Source organism: Sus scrofa, chromosome 4 (genome assembly GCF_000003025.6).
Source record: "Sus scrofa isolate TJ Tabasco breed Duroc chromosome 4, Sscrofa11.1, whole genome shotgun sequence".
Taxonomy (NCBI): Eukaryota; Metazoa; Chordata; class Mammalia; order Artiodactyla; family Suidae; genus Sus; species Sus scrofa.
The window spans coordinates 60,631,120-60,646,281 of record NC_010446.5 but is presented as its reverse complement, the minus strand read 5'-3'; the positions used below and the strand labels follow the sequence as shown (position 1 = coordinate 60,646,281).

Below are 15,162 nucleotides of genomic sequence, written 5' to 3'. Positions count from 1 at the left end.
AAGATAGTGACAGGTTAAGTGAAATGGTATTGAAATATGAGAGAAGCAGTCACTATAGTTGCACACCCAGTACCTATTCTCTGTGCTTTCTCTGTGATTAGAAAAAAAAAAAAAAAAAAAAAAAAAAAAAAGACTTCTCACATGCACTTCAAACTCAGTATTTCCCAAACTCTCCTAAGTTATCTTCTTCCCAAACTTGCTGAAAAGTTTGCATTAATTAATGGAACCATGATTCACCCAGCTGTCTAAGCCAGCAACATGGAAACCATTAGTGATGCCACCATTTTCATTGCCTAGAGTTAGTATTTCAGTTCATCTTCTCCAGTGGATTAAAATAAGGGTTTTGTTTTTCTTCCATAACAAAAAGTCTGCAGGTAAGGAGTTCCCAATTGGGAAGGCAGCTCAAGAATTCCTTCAGGGCTCAAGCTCTTTCTGGTTTCCCATCCTACCATCCTCAGTGTAAGATTCTCACCCTCCTGGTTGCAATCTATATACTTCCTTCATTTTATCTGTACTCCAGACTCTACTTCCTGATGGGAGCATGGCACAGTCATAGTGCTTATAGGGGTGGGAGGAACTTGTGTTCATTTTTTTAATGGACTGGAAAAAAAAACAGAAGATAATTTAGGAGAGTTTTGGAAATATTGAGTTTGAAGTGCCTATGAAAAATCTAAGAGTTTTAGAAGGTGATTGGAATATCAAAGTTCCTACAGTACTGGCACTTAGGAGAAAGCTATGGGTTTGAATATGATTGAAAGATCAATAGCCAATTTCATAATAGGGAACATGGATAGAGTGCCTGAGATTGCCCAGGAAGAGTGTATATAGCATGAGAAGACAAGAGGCTAAGGGGAAAACCTTAGAAAAACCAGTTCTTACGGATGGTTGGAACAAGGTGGTAAGAAATATAGATAAGAGAATGTTTAAGAGGGTTAGTAGACATAGACTCTGGCGAACTTAATATAAGGTCTCAATGTGTCCTTATTGGATTACCAGCCAGGGATTGGTACTAAGTAAGGCCCTTCCAAAGAGCAGAGTCTGTGGAATGGAACCAATGAAAGCCAGATGCTGGTGGGAAGAGGAGTGAACAGAAGCATTGATAAAGAGACCATAAATTGCCTTGGCTAGTCATTCTTGGCTGCAAAGGACAAAAAAATAGGGCAACACCTGAAGGGGACAGAGAAGAGAGAGCAAATTCAGTTTAAATTTTTTTTTTTTTTTTTTTTTTTTACCTTGTTGGTAAGATTTGAACATATTTACAACTTGCAGGAAAGAAGCCACTGGTGAGAGAGAGTTCAGAGATGCAAGAAAAAGAAATAATTGATAGAACAAGGCCAGGCATAGGCAGGAAGGGATGGGATCAAGAACACAGGTGGAGGGATTAACCTTAAACAGGAATTGAATCTCTTCTTCCTGTGAGAGCATCAATATTTCTTCCTGAGAAGGGGAGGGTGCACTTAGATCCACATGGGATACTCAGGAGGGATACAAAGGGCCTGAGTGCCATAGTCTGAGCTTTTTATCTGATGTCTGATCTTGATTGGAGGTATGTGAGACCTCAGAAAGGCAGAACTGGTAACTTCACTTGTGAGTGTTAAACCCTGGCAGGAATCCTGAGCCAGCTGCTGTCAGCTTTTGAAAGCAGTCACTACTCTTAAATTCATACCTACATAATAGAGTGCTCCTTAATAATTAATATTTTGAATGTTGTGTATTGGAAGATGAAACAAAGCAGAAGACTGATCATTCACCTATAGTTTCCAAAATCATCAATCTGCCTCCAGAAGAGAAAGCTTGTTCTCATGATACAGCGATATGGAGAGAATGTGAATACATTTAATTGTAATGATGTAAGATTCTTGACTCTTGAAGGAGCTCATATAAAGCAGCTGTATTGAAAAGAGTAGAATAATTAAAGAGGAGAAAAATATGTTCAGAATATATATAAATTTTGTTTAGGAAATGAAAATTGAAATTAGAATGAGGCAAGGAGAGGAAATGATTGAGCCAATAGAGCCAGTTAAATTCAAGGATAAATCTTTGGTAGTATGGTGAAGGGCTTTTCAAGGACTGTTTGACTTCATTACTTAAAATATAAGTGGGCATAGACTGTATGATAAATCTGTAGTAAAGTTTTGATATCTGTCAAAAATTATATTAAACAGATGAGATAAATGAATATGTTATTTCATTATGAGAATATATTTCCTTAGTGCTTAATGAGTGGTATTTTTTTTCCTTTTCATTTAGGTGTCTGATATTTTGCATACCAAATTTCAACAAACAAATTTTTCTTTTGGATGTATCTTATATCTATTTTATCTCATAACATGAATTGCAGTGTTTTTTTTTTTTTTTTTTTTGCTTCATTTCTCTGTGGGAGGCAGGATGATATGGAAGTTGCTAGCCTTGACCTTGGAACCAAGTCAGCTCCGAACTTACCAGCTTCATAATTCTGATACTTATCTTCCTCACCTATAAATGGCATTAATAAGACAAATCTTTTAGGGTTATTGTAAGTACTCAATGTATTAACTGATTGAAAGCCCATAAAACAGTGCATAGCATAGTGTAGGCATTTCAAAAAAGGTCGGCTATCATTAAAATATAGTGATGATGATAGTTAATGACTATTTTGCGCAGCAAAGCTTCTCCATATCCTCAATATTTAATTATGTGAGACTGAAAGAAATGTAGTTTAAGTTACCAATTAAGTACATCTTAACCTATCTGTTTTTTGATATTTGGTCAAGTTAGTTTTTAAAGGAGTATAATATTTATAACAAAGCATCAAGAGCAAGTATTTAATTAACCCCATCTTTTTTCTCTCTCTTTTCTTCCTTTCTTCCTCTTTTTTTTATTTTTTTTTTATTTTGTCTTTTTGCCATTTCTTGGGCCGCTCCTGCGGCATATGGAGGTTCCCAGGCTAGGGGTCTAATCGGAGCTGTAGCCACCAGCCTACGCCAGAGCCACAGCAACGCGGGATCCGAGCCGCGTCTGCAACCTACACCACAGCTCACGGCAACGCCGGATCCTTAACCCACTGAGCAAGGCCAGGGATTGAACCCGCAACCTCATGGTTCCTAGTTGGATTCGTTAACCACTGAGCCACGATGGGAACTCCATCTTCCTCTATTTATTCAATTATTTTATCTCTCTCTTTCACTGTGTCTTGCAAAATGGAGGGTGGATTTCTGTGGATATTTTAGAAGTTCAAATCTAAGTACAATACTTAGTTTCTTTTTGAATTTAAAGAAATTTGAATATCAACTAGATGCAAAACTGAAAAGGAGTTTAATTCAGCAGATGACAAAAGGCATAAAATCTATGGGGAGAGGATATGCGGAAGAAAAATTATAATTTAGAATAATAATATAATATACAATATTATAATTGCAGTATAGTTATAATAATACATTGAGTATCTCAGCAAAGATCAATAACCTTAATGATGACTAAAGACAAAAGGAAATGGAATGCAATTGAATGATCACTTTATAGATCCCCTAATTGTTTACTTCCTTTTCCTTTAAATTTTAAAGTTGCATTTTCCTTTTTATTTCTTAGACTTGGCTTGTATAAATAAGAAAACAGCTAGAGATTCAATCTTTTTAGTAGGTCTAGAATCTCATTTTCTTTTATGTCCACTAGATGGCAGGTAGAGGATTCAGAATGCCTTTCAGAAGCTATGTGTCAGCTCTTCTTATTTGCAGCACTGGATGAGAACACTGATTTGGTCCAAGGTAGGAAATTTTAGAAATGATTCTCTTTTTCTTTCACTTCCCTCAGTCTCCTACACATAGACTTAAAAAACAAAAAGAACTGGTAAAACTGGTAAAGGGGTATAGAGTTTCTAATAAGGCTTTTATGTTTTATCTACAAGTACAGAACAGAACTTTGCAAATTTATTTTTCTTATGGAAAAATTGTGAAACTAATGCCCAGCAACAAATCTGTATTTGAGTAGCTATGTATTTTCACAAAAACTTTAGGATTTTTTTTCTTTCTTCTTTGGGCACATGCAATCTAAATGGTGTGTTGTTTCTGAATAATCTAAATCCTTTTATTTTCTCACCATGGAAGGTCTTGTTATGCGAAGGGCAGTTGGTGATTACCTTATAACTTGGTAATTGATTTGTTTATTTTTCTTTATGATAGGAGAAAGTAGGGAAGTAAAGAACTTTTAAATGATTCTTTTTCTTTTCTCTCTTTCTTTTTTTTTTTTCCTCCACAATTTTGATTGGAGTTATTTTTCCCCTGGAGTGAAATGAGGTAGAAATAATTGAATTTTCTGGTTTGAGCTCATGCTTTCCATTGAGGGGCCAAGGCCTTGGAAATGTAAAGGGCCAATCTTTGTTGCAGAGGGGTTCATTGCAGAGAAGGGTGTGTTCTGCAAAGACAAACAGGTCCCACAGATAGTTGCCAAGGGCACCAAATACATCTTTGAATTACACCTTGAACTAGCAGGTTCATATCACCTCTTTTTTATTGCCTGCCCCATAAATGACTGTAAAAGTTTGCAAATCTTGCAGAGATCTTGGCAATCAATACTTCAGCAGGAAATCTACAAAGAGAGGAGGTAGGGATAAAAGAGACCTAGCCTAGCAGTTTGCTTTTTTTGGCAGAGGACCCATACAGTTGACGTTGAGAATTAGTGAATATTCGATTTTGACAGGGTCTCGGCTAGATGCCTAACGTCCATCCAAAGAGGGGTTTCAATTTAGAAGCTTAAATCTGAAATCTTGGTTTTACATTTATAGTAACAGGTAATAGGGTCATTCCGTGGCCATATTTACTCCGGGCTTAATCTGGGTGCTCCTGATCTGTTACTAGAGCAAAACAAAAAGACTTTTTTTTTTTTTTTTTTTAAGGGCCACACCTAGACTGGAGGTTCCTCAAGCTAGGGATTGAATCTGAGCCGTAGCTGCCGGCCTACACCACAGCCACAGCAACGCCAAATCCCAGTCGCACTGTGACCTACAGGGCAGTTGGGGGGGGGGTTATCCTTAACTGACAAAGCGAGGCCAGGGATCGAATCCGCATCCTTATGGATGCTAGTCGGGGTTCCTTACCGCTGAGCCACAAGGGGAACTCCAAGAAAGGCCAATTTTTATCTGGACCAATGCGTGGCGAAGGAGGGTGCCTAGTCCTGGAGGCCTTGCCTTGTAGCTTTTCACAAGTGTTTTCAAGTGCCCGACTCCCCCAGAGAGCCATGCAAGGGTCTGGACGTTACTTTTTAGGATCCACTCGGTGTTGATAGCGGTGCTGTTGAAGGGACACCAGTCAGTTCCTCCTCCGTATTCAATCTGCCTGTTCTGCTAGGTTTTGAGGTTTCTATTATTATTTGTTTGTTTGTTTTGCCACTTTAAATTCAAAGTATTAAAGGCGGGTGCCCCGAAGAAAGTTTGGCAACTCCAACAGACCAGGATACCAAAGCCCGGGATTCAGAGTCAAAATCTGTTACTACTCCGGGCAGGAGAGGCAGACCTCGCGGAAGCGACTGCGCAGGGTCGGAGGAGATGAAATGGCTTAGCATCCTCTTTCCCCGCGGCGGGAGCCCCTGGCAGTGCCTCGCTCAGGGCTGTACTAGGGTGCAAAAGGTCTGTGCTTTCTCTGAAAGAGAAGGGGGTGGACTACAAGATCGCGAGCAGCTGCGGGAGGGGAAAAGCCCCGAGGCCTGGATGGCTCTAGGCTGTTCCCCTCAGCCCACTACCCGCTAGCAAAGCCTTTTCCTCACCCCAGTCCCAAGTATCGGGATCCCGGCCTTCACTTCTGATGCATAAAATATGCGGTGGAGTCCAGAGAGTTTTTGAAATTCTGGCCGAGGTTACTTTACCCGTTGTTTTGCCCCCAAGGTCAAACACAGCCCGAAAGGTAGAGTTGGGAATGCGCTTAGCGCCGCTCCAGACTTTTAAATTTCACCTGAGTCCGGGTGGCTGCTTCCAGCTCGCCTTTCTTTACATACGAATAGCCTGCAAGGAGTCACCTGGATTTTGCCCAAATCCAGAAAGAATCGGCAAATGGAGAACTGCATGAGCGTTTGACTTTTCCTTTGTTTTTCCCAAGGCGTGTAAGCGTGCGTGAGGGTGGCCGGCCATCCTCACGGACTACGCCCGCCGAGGCGGTGGCCCGCTCCAGTGTGGGTGCGACGACGGTCGCACCAGGTCAGGGGAGGTGGGGGTCGCCTGGACCAGTAGAGGACACGTCCGTTCGCATCTTGGGAAGGTTTCTGTACTGGCCAGGGGCTGGGGTTGCCCTCGGAAACACGGTCTCTAGGTGTAGGAATCTTCAAGACCTTTTTTTCCCTCGAGGTTCCGCGCGCCTGCCCGCGCCCTCCCCACCTCCCAAGCGCTCTGCCAGAGGCCACTGCTTTTCATTAATAGTATCAGAAACGCTCCCGGGAAAACGCGGAGTTTTTCTCCAGACGGTCTGGGGGCATTGGAAAGAAGGGCGGGGGGGGGGGATGGTGCAAAAATGGTGATCAAAGCGGAAAGGAAAAGCCCAGGCTAAATGGGACGTAAAGTGAGGCAAAGGGTTTTCTGATGCCACTTTTCTGTGTTTAGTTTCGGAGCACATGTGACATAAATATATATGTGTATAATTTCTTCCTAAACACTAACTATTGAAACAGTACTTTGCATCTTCTGAGAATCTTTCCCTAAAAAATTATCCCGATCTCTTTCCTCTCCTTGTGCTGTTCCACCACTCCCTACCTCGCCGTGCATGGAGCACGTTTTTCATTTTCAGCATCATAAATCCACGCCATGAAGAATCATAATATATTAGTTTTAGGGACAATATAAGTGATGCTCTAAAATTTGATCAATTGACATTGGTTGGTTTAGAAAAAACTGCCATACCGAGAGCTGAGCCAACTCCCCATACTTTCCTTTAGCCCTCAGAGTCACCTATTTGTTTATTTATTTAGTCACCTGAAACCACTCCCTACTTGCTGCTGATGCAGGAGGACTGGCAGTGTTACATACACTCTTGGAGATTTTTCTAAATTGAACAAATGCAATGCTTCCTTTAGAAGATAGCAAAGTCTTAACAGAGTTTATACTTCTTTTAATATACTGTCAATTTCCTTATTATTACTCATAATCCTTGTGGCGATAAAATTCCCTGGCAGACATTCTACATATTGTGTCAAAATAATTTTGAACACTGAATATGTGATGATCACTTCCTGGTAGATCAGCGATTCTGCGACACATTGATGAGGAATTGATCATCCAAAACCCAACCCACTGACATCATGAATTGCTAGCAATGAAATAAACTGAGGCTATTGAACTAAAATATGGTTTCTCTTCTGGGAACAACAGATGTCAGATGGCATTAAAGCTCCCGTGAATGCGAATGGACAGTTTCTGTTCTCAGACTTTTCAGCGTTTTATGGGAACTGTATATTTTTATTTTGGCAAGTAATAAGACAACCTTCACTATCCAAGTATCTGGAAATATTTTTAAAGAGAATGTCCACAGGTAATCTTTAAACAACATACCTGTGAAATATTTGCATAATAAATACAACCTGCTAATTGTTTCTTTTCCGCTTCAGCATTCTCTGGACAGTTTTCCTGGAGCCAGCATGGGCAGAGGCCCTCACTCTGACAGGGTTTGCAGACCACGTGGGCAATGAGGACTTAAAGAATGTGTTTTGCTCAACAGGGTCGATTTAAAGAAAATAGTATATGATCTCTCCCCTTTGTTCTGATTTCTAAAACAACCATTTGTTTTTAAAAGAGCCTTTCAGCAAGAGATTCAGAAGGAGGAAACTGAGAAAGTTTAGTAAACCCGATCTAAAAAGAAAAAGAAAAAAATACCTAGCCCTTTGATCTCCCTGGCATTGTTATTACAGTCTTAAAATATCTGCCAACCCCCTGGTCGGAAAAGAAAAACCTTACGGATTAAGTAACTATTTATCGCATGAGGATAATTACTTGTTTGACCTGAAGTCATTCATTCCTGAAATCACGAAGTTAAATTGTTGAGATGTTTTTAAAAGCCACAGCTTCTGACTATTGCTTGGTTAACAAAAGCCTGATCCAGATGACCAGAGCATCTCAAATGGGTCTGAGCATCATTTGTCAAAGTCTAAAGTTTGCGACTGCGCCTAGGGTAATGGGAAGACGAAAGCAAGCTTTCCATCGGATACTTATGTAAAGAGGTGCAAAGTGACTGAATCCACAGGTGGCTGGGTTGACCGGGAATGGAAAACCAGTCTTCCTCTTCTTCCCAGAACTCCAGCAGAGCAAGGTGGTCACAAGCCTCAGGCAGAAATTAACCCCAGCGGCCAGAGGTTGCGGCTTCCGCTAGTGGTGCGGCCTCGGTGCTGTCCCTAGGAACCTGTTTGATTCCCTTTACTAATACTTCCGGCCCTTTTGTCATTGGCTCAATGGCTCGGAATTATATCTGCATTCTTGGGTCAGCAAACTTCTCTCCGCAACCTCCTGTCCAAACGCGCTGGCCCAGGGTTGACACCGCCCTGGGCGAGGCATGACCCGGGCGGGGTAGGGGGACGGTGCCTGCGTCGCGGGGACCTTGCTTAGCCTCAGGCCGCGGGCGCGGAACCTGGCGGGGGTCCTCCGGGTGCGGGAGGCGGGAGAGAGAGGACTCCGGCACCCAGTGGTCGAGCCGCCGAGCGCCGAGCCCTGATGGTGGAAATTAAGGCATGTGGCTTGTAGGTGCCGCCTGGCGGCCTCCGGGAGGCCCCGGAGAGCAGCTAAGGTCCACGCAGGCCGGGCTTTGGGACTTACTGGCCCTCCCGCTGGTCGCCCTGGGGCCTTGGGAACAGGGAAATGAGCGCGCCGAGGCGGCGGCGGCCCCGCCGCTTTCAGTTTTCATTGAGGCTGCTGGTTACTGTTTAACATCCCCACCCACGTTTCAGTTTGTTTAGTAAATCGATCGGACTGTGAGAGACAGGCCGCGGCTTTGTCGCCATTGAGCAAAGCTAATATTCTCCCAGCATATGGTCTAAAGTCTTTGCTAGAGATCGGGGAAAACAAACAAACAAACAAACGACAACAACATCCTTAAGCCTCTTCTCCCAGATCACCCCGCCCCACCCCCACCTCCCACCTCCGCGCTTTCAACCTACTTCCCAGGCTGGGAAAAGTGCGGCACAGGACCCCGCTGCAAGGGCGGGTTGGGGGGACCTGCTGCCGGGAGATGCGGCGGCTGCCGCGCAGTTGACTGCGACGCGGGAGCTCCGGCAGCGGCTCCGCGCAGGTAAGTTTCTTAGCCGACGCCCCGGCGCCTGGGGCTGAGCCGGAATCCTCCGCCCCCGGCCGGTGTGGGGCAAGGAGGAGGCTCAGCTCCCCTCAGGCTGCTGGACGAGGGACGCCCGCCCAGGAGGGACTGAGCCTTAGGACCCCTAGGCCAGGCAAGCTTGAAAGCAGATACCCTGAGGCCTCCCACAACCTGCGGTGGAGGGAAGAAGAAAGGGCAGGAGAGGCAGCGGGGGGCATGCGCGAGACGTTCCCCGTGGAAGAGTAAAAGAAAACTTGGATTTGTTTGGCAGCGAAAGTTTCGGTGTCTGTCGGCGGGTCACGTGGTTGCTAGGTCTTCTGGGGGCTTAGGTGGAGTTTTATTTTGTTTTGGGGGGTGCCTGGGGCAAGTCTAGGGCTTTGGAATGTCTATGGCCCGTGGAGGTGTGTAGGGAGGTGCTTCGTCCTGAAGCATCACTGTAAGGCCTTTGCTCCAGTCTCCGTTTCTGCCACTTGTCTCTTAGACACATCTTGAGAGTGGGCATCTTCCAGTGATGCTGCTGGAGAGATTATATGAAAAATATATGTATATGTCTGTCTGTCTATCTATCTATACTCGTATGTGCATAAATATATCTAATTCTATTTAAACCACTTTAGCTTCTTTTGGGAAGAAATATCCTTTGGAAGCTTGTTTAAGCAAGGTGCTAGATAAGCAGTAATCATTCATTCCATCTCTAACGGGAATAAGCCAGCACGTGATAAGATGTTTGAATTGAATGTAATGGGCTTCATACCTGGTGTGCTGTGCTCAAAGCAGAGTTAAAGGACCACTCTCCAACAAGCAGTCTTCAGTCAGCTTTCCATTGAGGGCACGGGCTAGAGAATGCAGAATACAGAGGTTCAAAACTTAGTGTGATGTCATGAAAACTAAACACCTCATGAACAGTAACATTTCCTGTTTTTCTTTTGTTACTTATTCCCGCTTTTCTGTTCATTTTACTTGTACCTTCTCTCTTAACAAGCATTCCTTCATCATGACAATATTCTTCCCCTCCAACTATCAACATTTTTTCTAAGAAGCTTACTGTCCCCCTTGTGGCCCTCTCATCACACTTCCCTCTGTTTTCATCTTTTGTATTCACTGTTAGGCAAGTCACCTGATATATTTATTGTGAGGTTGAAAGTCAGTGGCCTAGGAGGGTTGGGCTCCTCCATGATACCATTTGGGGGAGAGGGTGGAGGAGAGAAAGGTGGCCAGTGGTGGTAAACCACTCATTCTTCACTTTTCAAAGTGGAGTAGAGATTGAGAGTTGTTTATTCTCTTCTTCCCACCCCTCCTAAGCTCCATTTATAGGCCTATAAATAGGGAAAGTTTCTCAACATGCCTTATGAAGGTAGTCTAATTTTTTAACTAAAGTGTCAATTAAGATCTCATAAGCATGTAATTCTGTGGTTGTGATTATAAGCATATGGGACAGTGGAAATTAATTTTTTGGATTGCTAAGATTTTATTACCCCTATGCAAAAAATAACTTTTTTTTGGACTTTCATTTCTTTTGAAGATTCTTGTTATTTCTATGAATTTTAAAGGTACTATTCTAAAGGTACTTGACTAGTACCTTTAGAATTCATAAAAAAATTATGGTAAACAATAAATTGAACCCCCTTCCCTATTCCATTCCATGTGTATAACCACCATTGATGGTTGGATTTATGTCCCTTCTTGTGTATAACCACAGAAATTTTTCTTCCATTATTTCAAAAAAAATTGGATAGTGGTTCATATATCAGTGTCCTGAAATTTATATCTAATATTTCTCTGTCAATGTATTAAAATAATTTTTTTAATGGCTACTCAATGTAGCCAGCCAGCCAGTATCCCTCAGAATATTCCCATACTTGGATTTTCCAATTTCTTACTATTACAAACAGTGATGCAGTGGGTATCTGTGTACATTACCTCTGCAAGGGTGTTCCTAAATATTTTTTTCTGAGAAGAGAATTGCTGGTTCCAGGGGAATGTTCACTCTAAATTCGATAGATCTTGCAAAGAGCCTTCCTAAGTACTCCCAGTATATTTACCATATTCTTGCCAACACTGTATATAATGATCTGTTTAAAACGTTGCCAGTGTGGCTGCTGAAAAATGAATTTCTCATTGTTGAAGTTGAATATTAGGAAATTATATAAGCTGGTCCTATAATATATGATTTGGAGAGTCTGAGAATTTTGCTTTGAAAATCTAGTCATAAAGTGGAAAGGGAATTAAATGCATCTCAAAATACCACCTTATTTTGAGCTTATAAAAGATGCCACTGTATTAGTTGCTATCTGTCATTTACTGAATAGCTGGAGATACTGGTACTTGGTAAGTGAGAATTTCTGGTTTGCAAACCCATGATTCTGGAGTGCCTAGTAGTTGCTGTTAATGATTTTGTGGATCTTGACTTATGTGTTTGCCACCTTCATAAAAGAGGATTCACATCCTCAGGGATGAAAGCACAATTTTAAATAAGACAACATAATTTTTGGTCCTGAGGAAGCTGTAGATGCAAACAAAACAACTGAGTGTACAATGATACATCTTGTACAATGATACATCCATGATTCATTGTTGTACATTCTGAGTGTATAATGATACTTCTTTCAACCCTCCCCATAGGAACTGGCACCTATTGGTATTAATCAGCCCTTACACAGACCTGTGGAATGCTTCAGATATGGCTTACTCTTACAGTTGGGAGAGCTATTTAAGAATATTAGTAGTATATATATATTTTAGCTGAAACTAAGTGAATTATGAATATATGCTACTTATTGTTCTAGGCCACTTATTTGCATTTTTTCCTTTTAGATTCTTTAAACAAGAATCTATTATATTAATATCCTTCCCATTTTCAGATGGGAAGAATGAAACAGAGAGAAATTTAAAAACTTGACTAAGGTTACACATCATTAAATCCTGTTTAATTCTGGCTACTGTGGCTCTAGGCCATAATGGTAACCATGGCATCTCCATATGGTCCTTGGTTGTTCACTGCACAGGGTTGCCCCTCTGAAGGGGAAGTGAGGAATGATACCTTGATTGGACCCGAGAGGCCAAGCTATGTCCCCTTATTCTTGGCTGAGTGTTCTTGGGGGAAGTCACTTTTCTAAGTCACAAAATGGCTGTAAGGGCTCACAGCAGCCCTGCTCCTGATATTCAGGAGCTTCCTTTAGCCATATTTGCATACTTGTGTAAGTACCTTTGGAACTCAATACTACCTTGCCTATTCATTAATACCCTTTAACAAATCTCCTTACTACCTATTCTCCCTACCTTGTATTTAATACACAAGGAGACAGCAGGCTCTCTGTATTTGGAAAATTAACTTGTAGCCCCTGACATTGTATTGACATGAAAACCTTTGGTTTTATCAAGATGATTTTTTTGGAAATGCAAGAGGAATTTATTTATTTATGTATTTATTTGTTTATAATTCTTTTAACATTTTGGAACATATGAATGTTTTTGCGAATGACCATCTCATGGGCTACAAGCAAAGAGAGAAGGCTTTGTTTTCACACAGGGGCATTTATATTCCTGTCCAGCTATATACTAAAAGGGGCGCAGAAGCTGGGGCACTGGGCAAAGTTAACCTCTTTGAGGCCTAATTTCCTCATTTTTGAAGTGTATGTGATCACAATACTTATCTTGTAGTATTAGTATGATGATTATATACATTAATTCATGAAAATATTTAGGACAATACCTGGCATATACTGAGTACTCAGCATGTATTCTGTGTTGCTGTCGTTGTTGTGATAGAATGAGATAATTCATCTAAAACACTGCTTGATTTAAGGTAAGTTGTTAATAAGAGTCCCTTGTTTTTATTGACTCTGTCTCTAGAGAGATTGTATTTACATACACAAACAAATTGCATGAGACTTTAAGAGCTTATGGACTCCTAAAGACCTGGCCAAGCCCTCTAATAGACTTCGGAGGTCAACGATGAATAAGAGAGATGTACTCCCTGACTTCATGAAACTTTTAACTAAGCGGTATAGACAAGGATCCCCCTAAATTTAGTTCAGCGGTTAGAACAGGGGCTTAGAAATCATGAAAACCTGAGTACAAATCTCTGTTCTGCCCTCTGCCAGCTGTGTGTCCCTGTGCATTATTTAACATTTCTGTGCCTCCACTGAAAAAGTTTTAAAATGACAATAACATTCTTTTCTCTTAAAGTGTACATGGATTAATTCTTGTATTATTTAAGCCAAGTATTTTCTTTGTTGAATGTTTAACTTATTTCAATACAGAAGAATATCACATTTATATCTAATAGCAAAAAGTCAACATAGACATCGAGGTAGTGTGTTCCTGCCTCATTTAAAAGTATCTGCTGATAGCATCGACTGTGCCTGGTAATTTAGTATTTAATATTTTGAATCTTTGAGTATTATTCTTCAAGGCTTGCATACTGTGTTGTACTTTGCTTGTGTTTCTGGCTTACTAAAAAGATTATGAAATCTGTCCCAGTGTGTTTTTCTTTTGCGTTTTCTTGTTTTAGACATCATGGACATAGTTTGCAAATAAAATCTATGTATTAATTTAGATGGAGTGAAATTATATGCACTGTACTAGATGCCTGGTAGAAATAAATCAGTGTCCCCACTTTGAAACACAAATAATCTACTTGTAAGACAAACATATATAACTATCTATTTCATAGGGTGATAACCTAACCTTTGCATTAATAAAATAAAAATACCATGGAAAATGGAAGCACAGAGGATATAGTTAGCTTGAGTAGCCTGAAGAGATTTCATGGAGGGGTTAATGATTTTCTGATTGGAACTTGCTGAAGAGAGAAGGATCAGAAAGGTAGAGATTGCATTTGAAATAGGTGGAATGTCAAGCAATGAAGTGGGGAAGAAACACTGGGCCAGATTCTGACAGTCTTGAACCCGTGGGTAACAAAGATTTGAGATATCTCTTCTATGCAATAGGGAGCCATCAAAAGTCTGTAAATAGATTCGTTTATGAAAGCTTTCTCTCTCTCTCTTAATTAAAATGTATTGGAGGCATTTTGGAGGCTGGATCAAAGAGGGACAGACAAGAGACAGAAATAAGTGGGAAGCTTTCCCAAGGGCAATGGAGATGTGAAGAGGATAGGATAGAATCTAGAGATGTTTTGGGGTTCTTTAAACTGAACTTAAGAATGGTAGAAAAAGGAAGGTGAGGGAATGTGAGGGATTGAAGCTGACCTTTAATCTTTAGGATTGTAAAGGAAGCTTTGATTTGATCATGGTCATTATGGATTTATAGTTTCTCACCTATTATATTCCTGCAGGTTGTTCACAATTTGAAAATTGGTTTGTATGGCAAAATTAAACCTTATTTAGCCATTTAAACCAGGTTGTCAAGGGTTTAGGAAAAGGATTGTTTCTCTAGTTCGGGCTAATTTTTGGCAAAGTAATTACTATTTTTAATCTGAATTTGTGCAACAACCAATCATTCTCCCTTCCTAGATTTACCCCCGGTCAGTTCCTGTGATGGCAGTTAGAGTGATCAATCAGATCATTGTCTTTGTTCTTCCATTTAAAACCATTTGTTCACTTCTCAATGGCCTTCTCTTGAAATCCACATCACTAGATCCCATGTGATCTGGACTATGATTTCCACTCCAAGCCTCATCTCTCTTTTCTTGCATTCCTCACTTTTGTCTTTAGCTGGGGTGAATCTTTTCTCGTTCCTCAAATGCACTATGCTTTGCACCTCCAAAGTGCTGTAGCCATTGTTTGGAAAACTCTCAGCCATTGTCACCACTTCCCCTCTCCATTCCAGCCGACTCCCACTTATGTTGCAGGTCTTTGCGCAAATATCCTGTCCTGACCTCCTGACCCACTATACCAGTTGAATTGTATCTTGTTCTTTCCCTGTCATGATACTTCCCAACTTCATC

General features: G+C 41.2%; 1 protein-coding gene and 1 long non-coding RNA gene across 4 annotated transcripts in view; one reads left to right on the top strand and one right to left on the bottom strand.

Moving 5' to 3' along the window:
• Window positions 5,230–15,162, top strand: part of HNF4G (hepatocyte nuclear factor 4 gamma) — a 135,665-nt gene continuing 125,732 nt past the window's right edge. For all 3 annotated transcript variants that reach the window (XM_021089186.1, XM_021089183.1, XM_021089184.1), the window contains exon 1: window positions 5,230–9,233. The gene's annotated coding sequence lies outside the window, so the exon portion shown is untranslated. The remainder of the gene's footprint in view (window positions 9,234–15,162) is intronic.
• Window positions 9,645–11,033, bottom strand: LOC106510047. The gene is made up of 3 exons (XR_001308178.2): window positions 10,221–11,033; window positions 10,009–10,090; window positions 9,645–9,771 (listed from the first exon to the last, which is right to left on the bottom strand). It is a non-coding gene; the product is annotated as an uncharacterized LOC106510047 (long non-coding RNA).